The 15,050-nt window shown below is 43.0% G+C and overlaps 1 protein-coding gene across 2 annotated transcripts in view; it reads right to left on the bottom strand.

Moving 5' to 3' along the window:
- LPP (LIM domain containing preferred translocation partner in lipoma) overlaps positions 1 to 15,050 on the bottom strand; it is a 751,777-nt gene that overhangs the window by 672,495 nt on the left and 64,232 nt on the right. For both annotated transcript variants that reach the window (XM_026455659.2, XM_026455658.2), the window contains exon 2: positions 7,287 to 7,409. The gene's annotated coding sequence lies outside the window, so the exon portion shown is untranslated. The remainder of the gene's footprint in view (positions 1 to 7,286; positions 7,410 to 15,050) is intronic.

Genomic DNA, 15,050 nt, shown 5'->3' with positions numbered 1-15,050 from the left:
AGGGGACACTGTAAACAGGACATGAGATAATGGCCTAACAAAGAAAAGAACTAAGGGTGATCTCCAGCAAAGAGTTACAGACCCTTAAGGTGATCAGAAACTTAACATTTAATGTGTACCAACTACATAAGAAGTACCACACTCAATAGGCACTTTATCGACATTACGCTGCTTTGAGAGCACCAAAGACTCTTTGAAGTAGGCACTGTTCACTGCATGGTTTGCAGCAGTGAAAACAGGTTAAAAAAAAACTAAGTGAACTAGGTAGGATTGATTCAGTGACTAATGTGATAGTCTTCCTACTCCAAATTCCTCTTTACCGTGTTGTCCTTGGTCAACTAAAACTCTATTTCCTACTAGGTACTTTTCATAAAAATGAAATAATTGGTAAGAAACACTTTAATAACAAGAAGAGTTGGCCAGGCATGGTGGCTCACACCTGTAGTAACAGCACTTTTGGAGGCCAAGGAGGGTGGATCACTTGAGATCAAGAGTTCAAGACCAGCCTGACCAACATGGTGAAACCTCCTCCCCACTAAAACCCCCCCCCCCAAAAAAAAAAAAAAAAAAGCTGGGTGTGGTGGCATGCGTCTGTAATCCCAGCCACTTGGGAGGCTAAGGCAGGAGAATCACTTGAACCTGGGAGACAGAGGCTGCAGTGAGCCGTGCCATTGCATTCCATCCTGGGCGACAGCGAGACTCCATCAAAAAATAAAAAATAAAAAAATAAGATGAGTATAAAAAAAAATGCTGAGAGTTGAAAGGGACCATGGAGTAGGTAGCAGAATTGATATTCTGGCCAACCACATTCTCAGTGACCAAAGCCATGCGTTCCTCAATTTGGCTGTAAAGTCACTAACAAGCTTGACCATAATTTTAAGGCTCCAATTTCCATTGATTTTTCTAGCTACATGAAGGTGGACTCTAAGGGAACGTGTCATCTTCTATAAAATAAACTGCGGAGCTTGATTTTGAAAAGGACTGCTTTGGTGGAGGGAAGCGAAGGATGCTCTGGAAAAGAAACTCCGTGCCAGACAAAGGGTATTGGCTGAGATTTTATGTCTGGTCTTGTCAGTCTCAAAGTAATGTCGTATATCAGCTCTCTGTTCCTAAAACAAATGTTATTCGTAACTGCAGAGACACACTGTCTGAGCCGTGTAATACTGATTTATGCACATTTTCAGGACACAGCATGGCCCACCAGGAGATACAGACCCCTGAAATTTAACTAAAAGGACAAAATCAAAGCTCAAGATTCCAATTTTTGACCTATTTTTCCTAATCTGTTTCTGGGACAGGAGAGAGGTTGAGAAAAGAAGAGAAAACATGCCTAAAAGTTGCACAGACTCATTATGCAGCAGAGACTGTGTGGAGCGGTGGAAGGTGGGGCAGGGAGAGGAGCTGCAGATGGTTCCTCCCTTGACTCCCCCTGGCTCTGTGGCCCTGGAAGAGTCTGTGCCCTTTCCAAGTCTTGGTGTCTCACGCATACAGCAAAGGGCTCAAGCAAGAACCTTTAGATATTTCTACCAAAAAAGTTCTAATCACTGAGGAGGGCAAAAATATAGAGGTAAGGGAACACAGCATGAATTGAAAAGTTGTGTTTTTCTTCTTAAAAGCCATGCCAATTTTACATCCCGTGCTATTATGTATCAATGCTTCTCTCAAGAGTTTTAAATGGAGTTTTCCCCAAAAAATGTCTTCAAGTAAAACTGATCCACAGAGGTGTGCTGGGTTTACTCAATAGCTTCAGGCAACGCCCACTTCCACCTTAGCACAGCCATGTAAACCTGGGGAATCTGTGGTGAGCAGCCCCTAAGATGGTTCTGTGTAACTCCATCTCCTGGTATTCATACCTTTGTGCTCATACTCACCCCTCCCCTTCAGTGTGGCCTGGATTTGGTGACTCGCTTCTAGTAAAGAGAATGAGGCAGAGGGAACAGCGTGTCACCTCCAGGATTAACTTATAAAAAGACTGTGATTTGCCTCTCAGGGACTCTCTCTTGCTCACTCACTTTGAGGGAAGACAGCTGCCATGTGAGCTGTGCTATGGAGAGTCTCACATGGCAAGAAACTGAAGTCTTCAGCCCAATAATCTGTGGGAAATCCTGCCAACCATCATGTGATGAGCTTGGTAGCAAGTAGATCTTCCCCGGAGTTCAGCCTTCCGGTGAGACTGCAAATCCAGCAACACCTGGAATGCAATGTGGTGACAGACCTTGTGGCACCCATCCAAGCTGCTCCCAAATTTCAGAAATTGTGAGATAATATTAATCAAAGCTTTTTTTTTCTTTTTTTTTGAGACAGAGTTTTGCTGTTGTTGCCCAGGCTGACGAGCAATGGTGCGATCTCGGCTCACTGCAACTTCCGCTTCCTGGGTTCAAGCAATTCTCCTGCCTCAGCCTCCCAAGTAGCTGAGATTAGAGGCATGCGCCACCATGCCCAGCTAATTTTATATTTTTAGTAGAGATGAGGCTTCTCCGTGATGGTCAGGCTGGTCTCTAACTCCTGACCTCAGGTGATCTGCCCGCCTCAGCCTCCCAAAGTGCTGGGATTATAGGCGTGAGCCACTACGCCTGGCCTATTTTTTTTTTTCTCCCAACCCTTCATCCATGCCCCATGAGATCTGAGACTATAATTTACTTCAATTTCCCAAGCACTTAGCAAAAAGCCTGAAATATATCTGGTGATTAATAAAGGTGTATCATAAAGAAAGCAATGTTTCTTGTAATCCCAGCACTTTGGGAGGTCAAGGCGAACGGATCATGAGATCAAGAGATCAAGACCATCCTGGTCAATATGGTGAAACCCTGCCTCTACTAAAAATACAAAAATTAGCTGGGTGTGGTGGCATACACCTGTAGTCCCAGCTACTCAGGAAGTTGAGGCAGGAGAATCACTTGAATCCGGGAGTCAGAGGTTGCAGTGAGCTGAGATCGCACTACTGCACTTCAGTCTGGCAACAGAACAAGACTCCGTCTCAGAAAAAAAAAAAAAAAAACGAATATGTTTCTAATGTGTATTTCTCTTTTATGTTTGTGTCTTCCCCTAACTATAAGTTTCTCAAGGTCAGAAACTAAACCTAATTCACATAGTTTCCTAAAGATCATGTGGTTTACTAACATCCAGACCAACACTGAGATCAGGGCAGCAAACACATACTCTATGAACCAGGGGTAAATATTTGGCCACAATCTACAAAGAGCTCTCTATCCATTCACACTTCAGATGCCGTCTACCACACAGCAACCCATTGAGGAAGACCTGAGAATTCGGATCCCCTAAGGCCATGCCTAATGTAGAGCAGAAGTATCTCCATTGTGCCAGAAGCCAAGAAATAGAGAATGTGGAATTAGGAGGAAGGAAGCAAAAGAGAGAAAGAAATATCACTACTTTTTACTTTCATGGACAGCAAACATACCTCCTACAAGACATCCCTGGGTTACATGAAGAACCATAGAGTTTCAGGGGACTGGATAGGTCACTGCTCAGACCCGGCAAATCCTCTTGTAATTTTTGAAGCAAATAACATAAAAGCAATAAAAGCTGGCTGAGCAAATGCTCACACATGCCCAGAAAGCACCTGACTGAGTAATTATAGACATCCAAGACATTCGCCTCTGACGGAAGTGACCATTGCTTTGCTTCCGGCAGAGACTAATACCTGATACTTCTGAGGACCAAAGAGGAAATATTAAAACTGAAAGCCCTTGGCGACAGTCGACAATTGTAAACTGTTATCAACAGAGGGAAATAATTTCCTTCCTGACTCCCACTGGGCTAGTCATGCCTGGAGCAGCAGGTGTGATTATCTAATCTAACAAAGTAAGAAGCCAAATGGGCTAGACTATAGCTTCTATGGGGTCTCTCAAGCACTGAGCTTCCTGGGTTTCTGAATTTACCACCCTCCACCTCCTGTCTCAGGCAAAAATGAATGTGAAAAATAATAATACATAATTCTATTTCAATTCTAACCCACACCATTAAGCAAAGTTGCAGATCGAGTTGCAGGACTGAGGACAAGTTAGTGCCTATCCAACCCGGAGGAGGAAGAGGTGCAAGGTTGGCAGGAAGGGCATACGCTGAGCATGTCTAATGCTCCCAATGCTGTGCTGGGCACTGAACTTACATTGTCTTTTTCTTTATATTCAAGATGAGTCTTTAAGGAAGAAGACAACTGTAATAACCTATCATATAAGAACCACACTTTATAGTTTACAAAACAAGTCAGCATTTAACAACGCACTTGCTCTAAGCAAACATGAGAGGTAGGCAAGGCAATGATTATTGTTCCTAATTCTCAGATCAAAAAGATAAGGGTGAAGGGATGTTGTTTTTCTAGGGTTGCACATCTCATACTTGTCAGGACTTCTGTTACGTCATCCCACCATACTCACTGCCTTTTTATGCCCTCACAAACTTCTTAAGTCAAAAGTCTCTTTCTGTCTAGTTATTTGGGTTTTTTGTTTGTTTCGTTGTAGAGATAGGGTCTTGCCACATTGCCCAGGTTGGTCTCAAAATCCTGGCCTCAATTGATCTTCCTGCCATGGCCTCCCAAAGCACCGGGATTACAGATGTGAGGCACCATGCCCAGCCTGTCCAGTCATTTGTTTCATTCTCATCAAACCATGTAGTCTGACCTCATCTGGGCGACAATTCCTATAACTCCCCAACAGAGAGTCAGCCAATGCCCGATAGAACACCCTCTAGGAAAGGGACCCTTACTACCTTCAGATTTATTCTATCCATGAAAATGCACACAGCATCTATCCCATGCCAGAGACCCCAGCAGACTCTGGAGACACACACATAAACAAGCAATGCTATCCCTCTCCTGTCCAGGTTCTATGTTCTTGATGGTCATGAGCACATGTGTCCCAGAATCTTGCAGCAGAATCCATGGTCTCATTCCTGCAACAATTCTTGGTTGGCCTTCATTCCTGGTCCTCTCAGCATCCTCGTGTAGAGTCCAGCTGGCTCATGCCTTTTCAGAAGGTGAGGCAGGAACTAAAGCCTGGCTCTCTAGAGGGTCTCTGACAGGGGGCTAAAGAGGTTTACAGAAGGCCTGTGGTTGCCCACGGAGCTTCCAGTCCTCTCTCCCTCTCCTAACAGCACCCAGATATTCCTTTGAGGGGCCACCTCTTCTCCACTGTGTAAGTACCATGAGGTTTGGATGAGACTATGTCCAAACTTAGTTTCACGAGAATCTTGGTTCAGATTAACATAATCCCATTATCTTAGCTTCAATGACTGGTTCAGAAATATACAGTCGGCCAAGGCTATGAGAATATAGCAAATCAGGCTCTTTCCCCAAAATGGGAAGAGGGATGTCTATAGTTTGGGTTTCATCAGGCAGCAATCTCATGACCCATGAGGTAGAACATTCCAAAGATGAAGCCTAGGCACAAAAAAGGGCAGAGCAAGAAGTGCTGCAGAAAAACAAAGCTAGAGTCCTGTTCAAACTGTGCCTGAGGCTCACATGACCTCTGGACTTGCCAGTTTCCAGGTGTTCTAGGTTTGCAAAATCACCCACCCACTTCATTCTAGACGCCATACTCTATTAAATGCAGGCTAAGACTGCATCAGCATTTCGGAAGCCACTCCCAACAAAAGCCACTGTTGACTCATATTTAGCTTAAGAATAACAAAAACTTCTAAGTCTCTTCCAGTATGCTCCTGTTAAGGAAATCTCTCCCATTCTATCATTACACAGTTGATTTTTTTTAAGCCCAAGTGCAAAGCTTCATACTTATCACAGTTTAATTATAAACACTGAAAACACTCAAGACGTAGAGGAGGTGACAAAGATATTTCATTTGATACTTAAACGTATGCTAGGGGGAATATATTCCAGATCATGGTTGAAATTTTAACAGACACTAAGATTTAAGCATCAAACCAGTGGTTTCCAGCCTTTTATGTGATATAGATCAATAGGCACATAGTCAGTTGTACTTTTAAGATACACTGATTAAGAAAAGACAGAGAGACAAAACACAACTATAAACTCAGTCACACTTTTAAGTGAAGTTAAGTTTTTTTCAATCACAACGGCATCGTCTCTGTTTTGGAAAACTACACCACAAATATGTCAAGGTGTATTATTTACTCAGTACAAAGCCAGCGCTGGGGGCATACACGAATTGGCCTCAGCCAATGGGGACCATCGAATCAGGATCCTAAGTGGAAGTCACAGGCAGAATTCCCTTGCTAATTTCCTCAGCTCTCCTTCTAGCCCATGGTATTCCACACTGTTGATTCTTTTTACCACCCAGATCTTTTAGAATATAATGTTCTACTCCACCCAGTAAGTACAGAGGTACTCCAAAACACAAGGGAAAGTTTACCTTACCTGGTCACGGTTCTCCTTTCTGAGCACACAATGGGATTTGCACTCACGTCTTGGTGGAGCTCTAGCAGGCCCTTTAAAACAAAGGCTCACACCCTTTGCCTAAGAAAATTTAGCCTGCCCTGCCCCGCCCCAAAGAGTTGTTATAAAAATAAAACGAGGCCAGGCGCGGTGGCTCGCGCCTGTAATTCCAGCAATTTGGGAGGCTGAGGCGGGTGGATTACCTGAGGTCAGGAGTTCAAGACCAGCCTGGCCAACATGGTAAAACCTCGTCTCTACTGAAAATACAAAAATTAGCCAGGCATAGTGGTGCGCGCCTGTAGTCCTAGCTGCTTGGGAGGCTGAGGTGGGAGAATCGCTTGAACCCGGGAGGTGGAGGTTGCAGTGAGTCAAGATTGCGCCACTGCACACCAGCCTGGGCAACAGAGCAAGACTCCATCTCAAAACAATAAATACATAAAAGGAAATGAGATCACAAAAGAAGCAGCACCATGAACAAGGGTAAACAAGAGACACTCAATAATATTGCTTTCTTTCCTCATAAATGCCCAAACACTGTTCAATGACATTTTCATTTTGGTTTTTCCATTTCATGAACACTGTCTTCCATGCCAAATGAGAAAGAAGGAGGCAATACAATTGCTGGCAAGCTGAAATCATTGTTACTTCAAATTTTCCTCCAGTTTCAATGCTTGCCACCTTCCAAGAGCTGAGCTCTGCCTTTGCTTTGCCACATATTTTATTAGCATGATTATATATTGTCTATTGCCATAAAAGCAACTCAAGAAAAGGAAGGGCATTTCAGTTCTTCTCTTATTCTTAATGCATCCTAGTTACCGATGCTCATACTTACAGTGGAAAACGCTGATGTTTAAAACTCATTAAAACATACACATTGATTTTAAAAGGCAAAGGTATTCCTTTTGTGTGTGGGACTCACCAACTGAGGAGAAAGGTCTTCCCTCTGATGAGCGTCCAGTGGAACAATGAAAAAAGCAGAACACAGGGAATCAGATGACCAGGTTCTGTCTTCTGCTCTGTCTCTGAGCCTCAAAGTTCCCACCTATGAAAAACAGAAGGGTGTTGCTTATGTATTTCTAGGGTCTCAATCAGCTTCAGAAATTCTCAGGTTTATAAAGTCTCTGACTGGGCTGTGGCTTACTTCTATACCTCCTAAACTCCTAGTCAGATCCTGGCACTCTGATTTCACTAATTTGACTCAGAATGATGGGGAAAGAGAATGCTGATGCCTCAGTGTTCATATCTCATCTCTCCTAGTTCTCCTGGGAAGACAGCTTCATCTTAATAACAGAGGTCAAAGAGATAAGTCAGTCAGATTGTAAGGAGGAAAAAAAATTAACAGATAAACCTGAACTATACCAAATAAAAAAAGAAAAGGAATATGAGTTTGGAGATAAATTTCTAACTATAGGTCCTAATGTCCTTTGAACTTTAGTTTCCTTGCCTGAAAGTGAGCATCAGTGAGCAGCAGAGGGATAAGCAATCTTGACATTTCCCAGTAAGCCATCCTTGATATCGTTTGGATATGTGCCCTCTCTAAATTTCACGTTGAGTTGTAATACCTGCTGTTGGAGGGGGGGCCTGTGGAGGTGACTGGATCGTGGGGGTAGATTTCTCATGAATGGTTTAGCACCATCCCCTTGGTGCTGTCCTCATAATCATGAGTGCGTTCTCATGATATATGATCATTTAAAAGTGTGTGGCAACTCCTCTGCCTACTGCCTCTCTTGCTCCCGCTTTTGCCATGTGAGATGCCTGCTCCTCCTTTGCCTTTGACCATGAGTAAAAGCTCCCTGAGATCTCCCCAGAAGCCAAGCAGACGCCAGTGCCATGCTTATACAGCCTGCGGAACCATGACCCAATTAGAACTTCTTTCTTATAGATTACCAAGCCTCAGATATTTATTTATAACAATGCTAGCATAGCCTAATACAGTCCTTATTACAGGTTTGATTTCATTAGAAACTATTCCTGTTTTGCTAATGATTATACAGTATGTATTCCAACACACAAGTATCCCAAGGCAAGGGCTGTTATAAAACTTGTCTTTCATGTATGCAGGAGAAATCCACATACCAGAAAAACTACCATGCCCATTTCTTTGTTGTCACTGTAAACATTACCTAACCAATCATACAATTGTTTTGTGTACAAAACAATTCAAAGTTCAAAGTTGGGAGGGATTTTTTAAATGACCCACCTCAACTTTTCCAACTGACAAGAGAACCCAGTGACCTAGGTAAGGAGGTGACTGCTTCAGGAGCCACTTGATCCACTGGATCAAGTGACTGCTTGCTTTGACAAAGGACACCAAAACGCACTGGGCAGAGGGACTTGTGCTTGATCACATGAGTCACACCTAGAGCCAAACCAGGACTCACAAATCCAGGCCTCCAACGCTTGTTTCAACGTTCTCCCAGTAATCTCAACAGCAGAAAGAAATTAAGTAGGCAAAATGGAGTATAATCAAGATCAGCCCAGAAAAGCAAGGAGTTTCCTGAGACCTAGTGGTCTTCAAGGACATTGGAATTCTGAAAGCCATTTCCACTGAAAGGAGAGAGAGTCATCATTTCAAACTTACTGAGAAATGCGTTGTTAGGAAGCCAACATTAAACCTGTGAACAATGCAATTTCGTAAAACAAACCAAACAAGTTGCCCCTACCCTCACCCGCAAGCTGCGTAACACCAAAGCTTCTCCCTGCAGAGAGAGATACACATCGCAGCAGTTTCTACAACAGCTGCCAAGGGCATCTGACTTCCCAGATTTTTAAACTTCACTGAAAGGACGAGCTCTCCACCCTGGGCCCTGAGGGAGTCTCACTCACACTCTCCAGCTTCTCTCCAGGTACAAATGAAAGTGGTCTCCCTTTTCCATAGTCAACTTCTCTTTTAATAATTTTTTTCTTCTTTTCCATAAAGAGAACAAGCAGCTTTGCTAAAGAACCGCTGTGAAATGATTGAAGTTCCCATGCAAACAAACCATTAGCAGAGTTCAAATGCAATTTAAATTACCAGTTGTTAAAGTACTTCTCAATTTCGTGGTAAGTTTCCAAGGAGAATTACATGCTATATACTATTTAATTGGTTGTTTTCTATTTTTTAACATCCATTTATCCCCCCCCCCACTCCGTTATATTTCAGAAGTGTCTATAAAAGCTTCCCTTTAAAAAATTGTACATTGTTGAATAGATTAAATCTAAAGATTGAAAACTATCAGAGAAACAGCTGCAGGATCACGCAGCTCAGCACAAATTGATGGTTTTGACACCACAAAACATGCAGAATTTTAAAATCTTAGGAATCACCTAGTACTGCCCTCACTCTTTACAGCTGAAGACACTGAATTCCCAAAAGGGAATGATGGAGTTGGCACGAAGTATTTTCCCTGGTCAGCGACAAATTCAAGATGAGAAGCATTGCTCCAAACTCCCAGCCCCGTGCCACCTCTTCCACATGATCGCCCATAAATGGCAGAAGAAGATGGTATGAAATAGCCAATAAACTTGAGTTTCCACCAGTATTTTTTTTAAGAAAATATAAAGCCCTCTTCAGATATACTCCTGACCTCAAACATTATGGGCAATGGCAAGTATCTCTCCCAAAGAGAAGAAAACAAGTAAAGGCTGATGAATGAATACAGTCAAAGGAGCTCAAAACAAGACACTTTATGAGCAGATTCTTGGCAGGAAAAGTCAAGACACTAATCTAGATTCATCAAACAAGTTATGTGACATCAAGACTGCAGATTTTCACAGGTCTATCTGGCCCTGCATTAGTGCTGCCCCCAGAGACGGAGAAAGAGAGGATAAAAAATCAACAATGTAAAAGCAAGTCTTGTCATATCTGTAAACGGAAAGGATTTCTAGAAGCCATCAGGAGTGTAGTTTGAAGTTCCAGGCTTTGATATCAGACTTGTGTAAAGGATTTTCTCAAAGCTCAGCCTTCTCTGTCTGCAAAACAGGGTTAATATCATCTACCCATCAAGGTGTATGTAACCATTTCCTGGGATTCCATATCTAGCATGTATGGCACAAAGCCTGCATACAATATGCACTAATTCACGTTCACCCCTTCCAAGGCTTTCATAATTTCTCAAAGCCTATGGTTCTGTGATTCTAATTCATGTGGACTAAAGCCACGTCTTGTAAGCCAAACATATTCCCTACGTCTGTTAGATACTGTATGTCTCCTGACTGTAAACTCATTTATTTTATCATTTGAAAAAAATTTCACAAAAATTTACATATCTAAGTATTTTGCTTTAAATGCAAATTTTTTGGAAATTCTATTTTTAAATGGCCTCCAAATCCACATTTTGAAACACACACACTAATAAAATCTCAATTTCATGTCCAAGACCTTATTTAAATTTTCCATCAGCCTGTAAGAAAAATTTCCCAATTAAACGCTGAAGAAAGTGAGGAACGAGGAAGTTAGCCACTCCCCCAGTACCTCTAGACTAGTAAGTGGTAAAGCCAGGATTTGAACACAGGTGTTCAAAATCAAGTTTCATGACACAGGCTTTATCAATTTATAATTACAACTATAATACGGATAGTTCTTCTGCTAGAGGTGGAAATACACCTTTAAAACTCCTGCTATTTTCACATTTCAGGGAGCTTTGGGATAAAAACAAGGCCTACATTTCGAACTCTTTTTTTAAAAGTTCATGTTAACAGCAGGTAAATCTTTCCTGAATTCTACCTCACCGTTATGTTCTTAAGTGCAATAAAAAGCTCAGAGCCCTGGAACTAAGCAGACATCTCCTGGTATGTAGGAAACAGACCTGAGAAAGGTTAACAATTAGCTGATATCAGACCAATTCAAAAACAATTCAAATGGCTGGGCTCATGATCAAACAAATCATGGGAACCCCAGTATGGGCTATGGAAGCCTCTCTGGCACAAGTGTTAGTTAACAGAATGTCACATGTTCTGCATTCAGGGACGTACCAAGGAGAGGTTTGCTAACACTTGCTGTCTTTGATAAGGCAGTGTGTGGACCCAGCAGGTGTGGGTGCTGAGTTGTACATGCCTAGGGGTGTTGAAGAGCCTCAGTGGGGGGACATGCTGAAACACACAAGACAGAATGAAAAGCATAGAAAAGCACGAGTACATGCAATGTCCTTTTGAGGGTCTAAAAGTTCTCTGCAAATGATGTGACTTCCAAATGAAGCCTGAACACCCAAGAGGATTTCCATGGATGAGGAGGAGGAAAATAGGCCCAGGGAACACAATGTGCAAAGGCCTTGAGGGGGATGAGTTCAGGGTGTTCTCAGAGAAAGTGACTAATATGGTGAGGCCAGTGACAGAGGATGTGGAGGAATGTGGTGGGACACAAGCCTGGAAAGGAATGTTGTAGCCAGGGCATGGAAGACCTTGTATCTCATGTTCCAAAGCACTTGGATCTGAAGCCACAGGTGTTGTGTTTCGGGAAGTGGCACAATAGAACGTTAAATCGTAGCCCTATCCCTTTAAGAGAGGAATCCCCTTCCGTGGTCAGTCTCCAAGCAAAGCAAGGGTCGAGGAGCTACCTATGAAGGGATCTTCTCCCTGTGGCCCCACTCACAGAGAAGTCAGGGGACAGGTGGCTTTCAGAGCTGCTCTTAACCCATACCTTCAGTGACCCTTTCCTCTAGGTCGGAAACTCCCACCAACAGAACAGACCCACTGGAAGGCCCAGGAAAGAAACAAAGTTTCATGTTCCAAGCAGGACTAACACTCTGCCTTCAGGGAACTGCCAGCCCCACCCAACTCCTTGAATCAGAAGAAGCTGGGCTGGAGACAGGCTCCATCCAGCCTTTCTCCTGTCTCTCAAGCAGGAGCCAGAGGCCTATCCAGCTTGTGTTCTATGTGCCTAAAGCTCCACATCACAGAGCTCAGAGTTCTCTGCCAGGCCTGAAACCTCGTGACTGGGGCGTGAGATTAGTAATGAGCCTGTGCTGGTGTCACCACTTAGGTTGTATGGAATCCTCCTTTCCCTTACAGGAACCTTTGTAGCAGTACCCATATGTCAAGGCCTTCAAAGATGCAATGCCCTCCCTGCCCTTGAAGAACTCCCAGTCTAGAAGGAGAGATAAGACATCAAGTAAGAGAGGACAAGTACCACAGAAGCAGCACAGGTAACAATGCAAATTTTCATACCACACGGTGACATGAGGTGATATCATAAAAAAAATGTAATGACAACAAGGGAAAGGAAAATTGTTGACAATTCCAGATTTACACGACTTCACCAGGAGAATCAGACCATTTTTATACTACTCCTGTTAACATCGTGGCTTTCAGGAGGAGCACCTATTCTATCACACCCATTTGGCAGATGAGAAAACTCAGGCTCAAGCAAGTTAACTGACAGTGAGGAAGCATCACAGCCGGGATTCAAATCCAGATCCCATGCTCATAAGCAGCATACATTTGTACTCTATTGCCTCACAGCTAACTGTGGTTGAGTTAGCAGAACAGAGAACACAGATCACTTCTAATGGATGGGAGAGCAGGTGGTGATCAAGGATTATTCCCTTCCCAAGATGGCGTCTGTGCAGAAGTTTACAGGAGGATTGGGAGTTCTATGAATGAAGATCGGAGAGGTTATCTCAGGCTAAAGGAAAGGCATGTGCTAAGGCATGAAGGTGAGAAAGTGCAGGGTATCTCTGGGGGTTGGCAGGCAATGTGTTTGATTTATAGATACATAAGCAGGAGCACCAAGGAAGTCCACAGTGGACCCACGTTGGTGTCCATTTATGACAGGTCCTGGATATCAGGGGCAGGAGTTTTTACTTAATACAGTTAAGTACTGGAAAAGTAATAAATGTTTCACAGCAGAACTGTGGCATGGTTTCAGCTTTACTTGGGATTCTGTGCTTTAATGGTAGGGCTATGCAAATAGCCTTTCAGCACCTGAGCCAGGGGCAGGAATACCAGGGTCAGGAATAATGGGCCCTTGGATCCTTTCAGGTCAACATACAGAAGGACATTGTTCCCTGGCTATGACTTCGGGAGGTAAGAAAATCTACACCTATTTCATAGAGCCTGACTGTCCTCTTAAGAGTCTCTGTGACTCATTAAATAAATTCCGGGCCCCGGCTAGAGCACAGGTACCCTCAATAGGTAAACACAGCATGGAAAACAGGATAGAGTCAAAGAATAAAAGGAACTGTGCTTGGCTCTTGCATTCCACACTTATTAACTATGGGCTTTTGAGCAACTTACTTCCTTTTATCAAGTGTGCAGTTTCTTCATGTGTAAAATGGAAACGATAATACGTACACAGCTAGGTTCTTGTGAGAACAATCAAGTTGTGAGATTAGATATGAGGACGTGTGATTCCTACATGCAGGCTAACATGTTTAGAATAAATCCCCCCCACCCCCAAAAGCCACCATATTGAAAGGGTAGTATAAAAACTGCCGATCTTCCTGGTAAAGTGATCTAAATCTGGATTTGTCAACAATTTTTTCTTCCTCTGTTGAAAATTGAGCTGTATTCCCCAGGCAAGTCATTACAAGTTTTTGTGCCAAATTGTTTTCATCTTTTAAATGACCCAGTAATCCCACTTTGGGCAATATACATAAGGGAATAATCCAAAAGGAAAAAAGAAGGCAATTTGTTCAAAGATGTTATTCATAGTGCTATTTCTGGCTCTTTCTATATCCCCCTATTATAGCACTTATCTCACTGTGCTGTAATTATCCACTCCCCTTCCATACGCCTCCAAATTATCTTTGAATCAATCCCCAGCACCTAGCACAATGCCTGGCATACAGTAAGAACTCAATAAATGTTTGTCAACTCAATGAATAGGTAATATAAAAGAAATTTTAGAAGAAACTCGAATAAGCAATAACAAAACTCTGTTTTTAAGAGATTATGCTAATTTTTTGAAAACCTGGTAACTACAGACTGCAGGAGGGGTGCATGAAGAAGCCTCAGAAATGAGTTTTAGATGACTTAGTTTACGATCTCTGAGCATCTCTGGACTTAGGCTGATTATAGTATAAGATTGCCACGGAATACCCAGGAGGATGAGGTCACAAGCTAAATTGCTTTGGCCTGGTGGCTAGAGGACGGGGCTTGGTCAGGAATTTTGGATTCTCTACCTGATTCAGCTACTACCTAACTTCTCCAAGACCTGAAAAATGAAGTAAGTATCTACAGGGAAGCCCAGTCTGTTAAAAGGAATTACAGGGAACTGCCAGAGGCCAACAACTATGAATTCAAATGTAAATGAAAAAAGAAGACTGGTAGGTGCCCTTGGACCACAGTCCAGTCCTCAAGACAAGGAGAGGCTTTCAAACCCCAGCTCTTCTGGGCTCCCACTGAGCCTTCCAGACCCATCTCACATGGAGATTGAAGATTCCTTACCAGGGAGTTTACAGAATACAGAAATCTCTGCATGAACAGACAACACATCATGAAAAAACAGCATGTTAAATACAGCCCATAAAGTCAGCATCACTCTGAACGTTCTTCATTCTTGGTGGGAAAGAATGTTTTACAAAAATACCCAGGGAGAGCAAAGGAAGCTGCACATTCTGCAGGGCTTATTTTGGGGCGTTCCAACAGCTCTCAGCTGGGAAGCCAAAGGCAGAAAGCCACTGTCCTCTGTGCACTGGCCCAGAGCTCAGGGTTAGAAACTAAAGGGGATGGGGGTGAGAAACAGATACTCTTTGGTTTTGGAACG

This window comes from Piliocolobus tephrosceles, chromosome 2 (assembly GCF_002776525.5).
Source record: "Piliocolobus tephrosceles isolate RC106 chromosome 2, ASM277652v3, whole genome shotgun sequence".
Taxonomy (NCBI): domain Eukaryota; kingdom Metazoa; phylum Chordata; class Mammalia; order Primates; family Cercopithecidae; genus Piliocolobus; species Piliocolobus tephrosceles.
The sequence above is the reverse complement of the archived record's forward strand: the minus strand, read 5'-3'. Positions and strand labels throughout refer to the sequence as shown.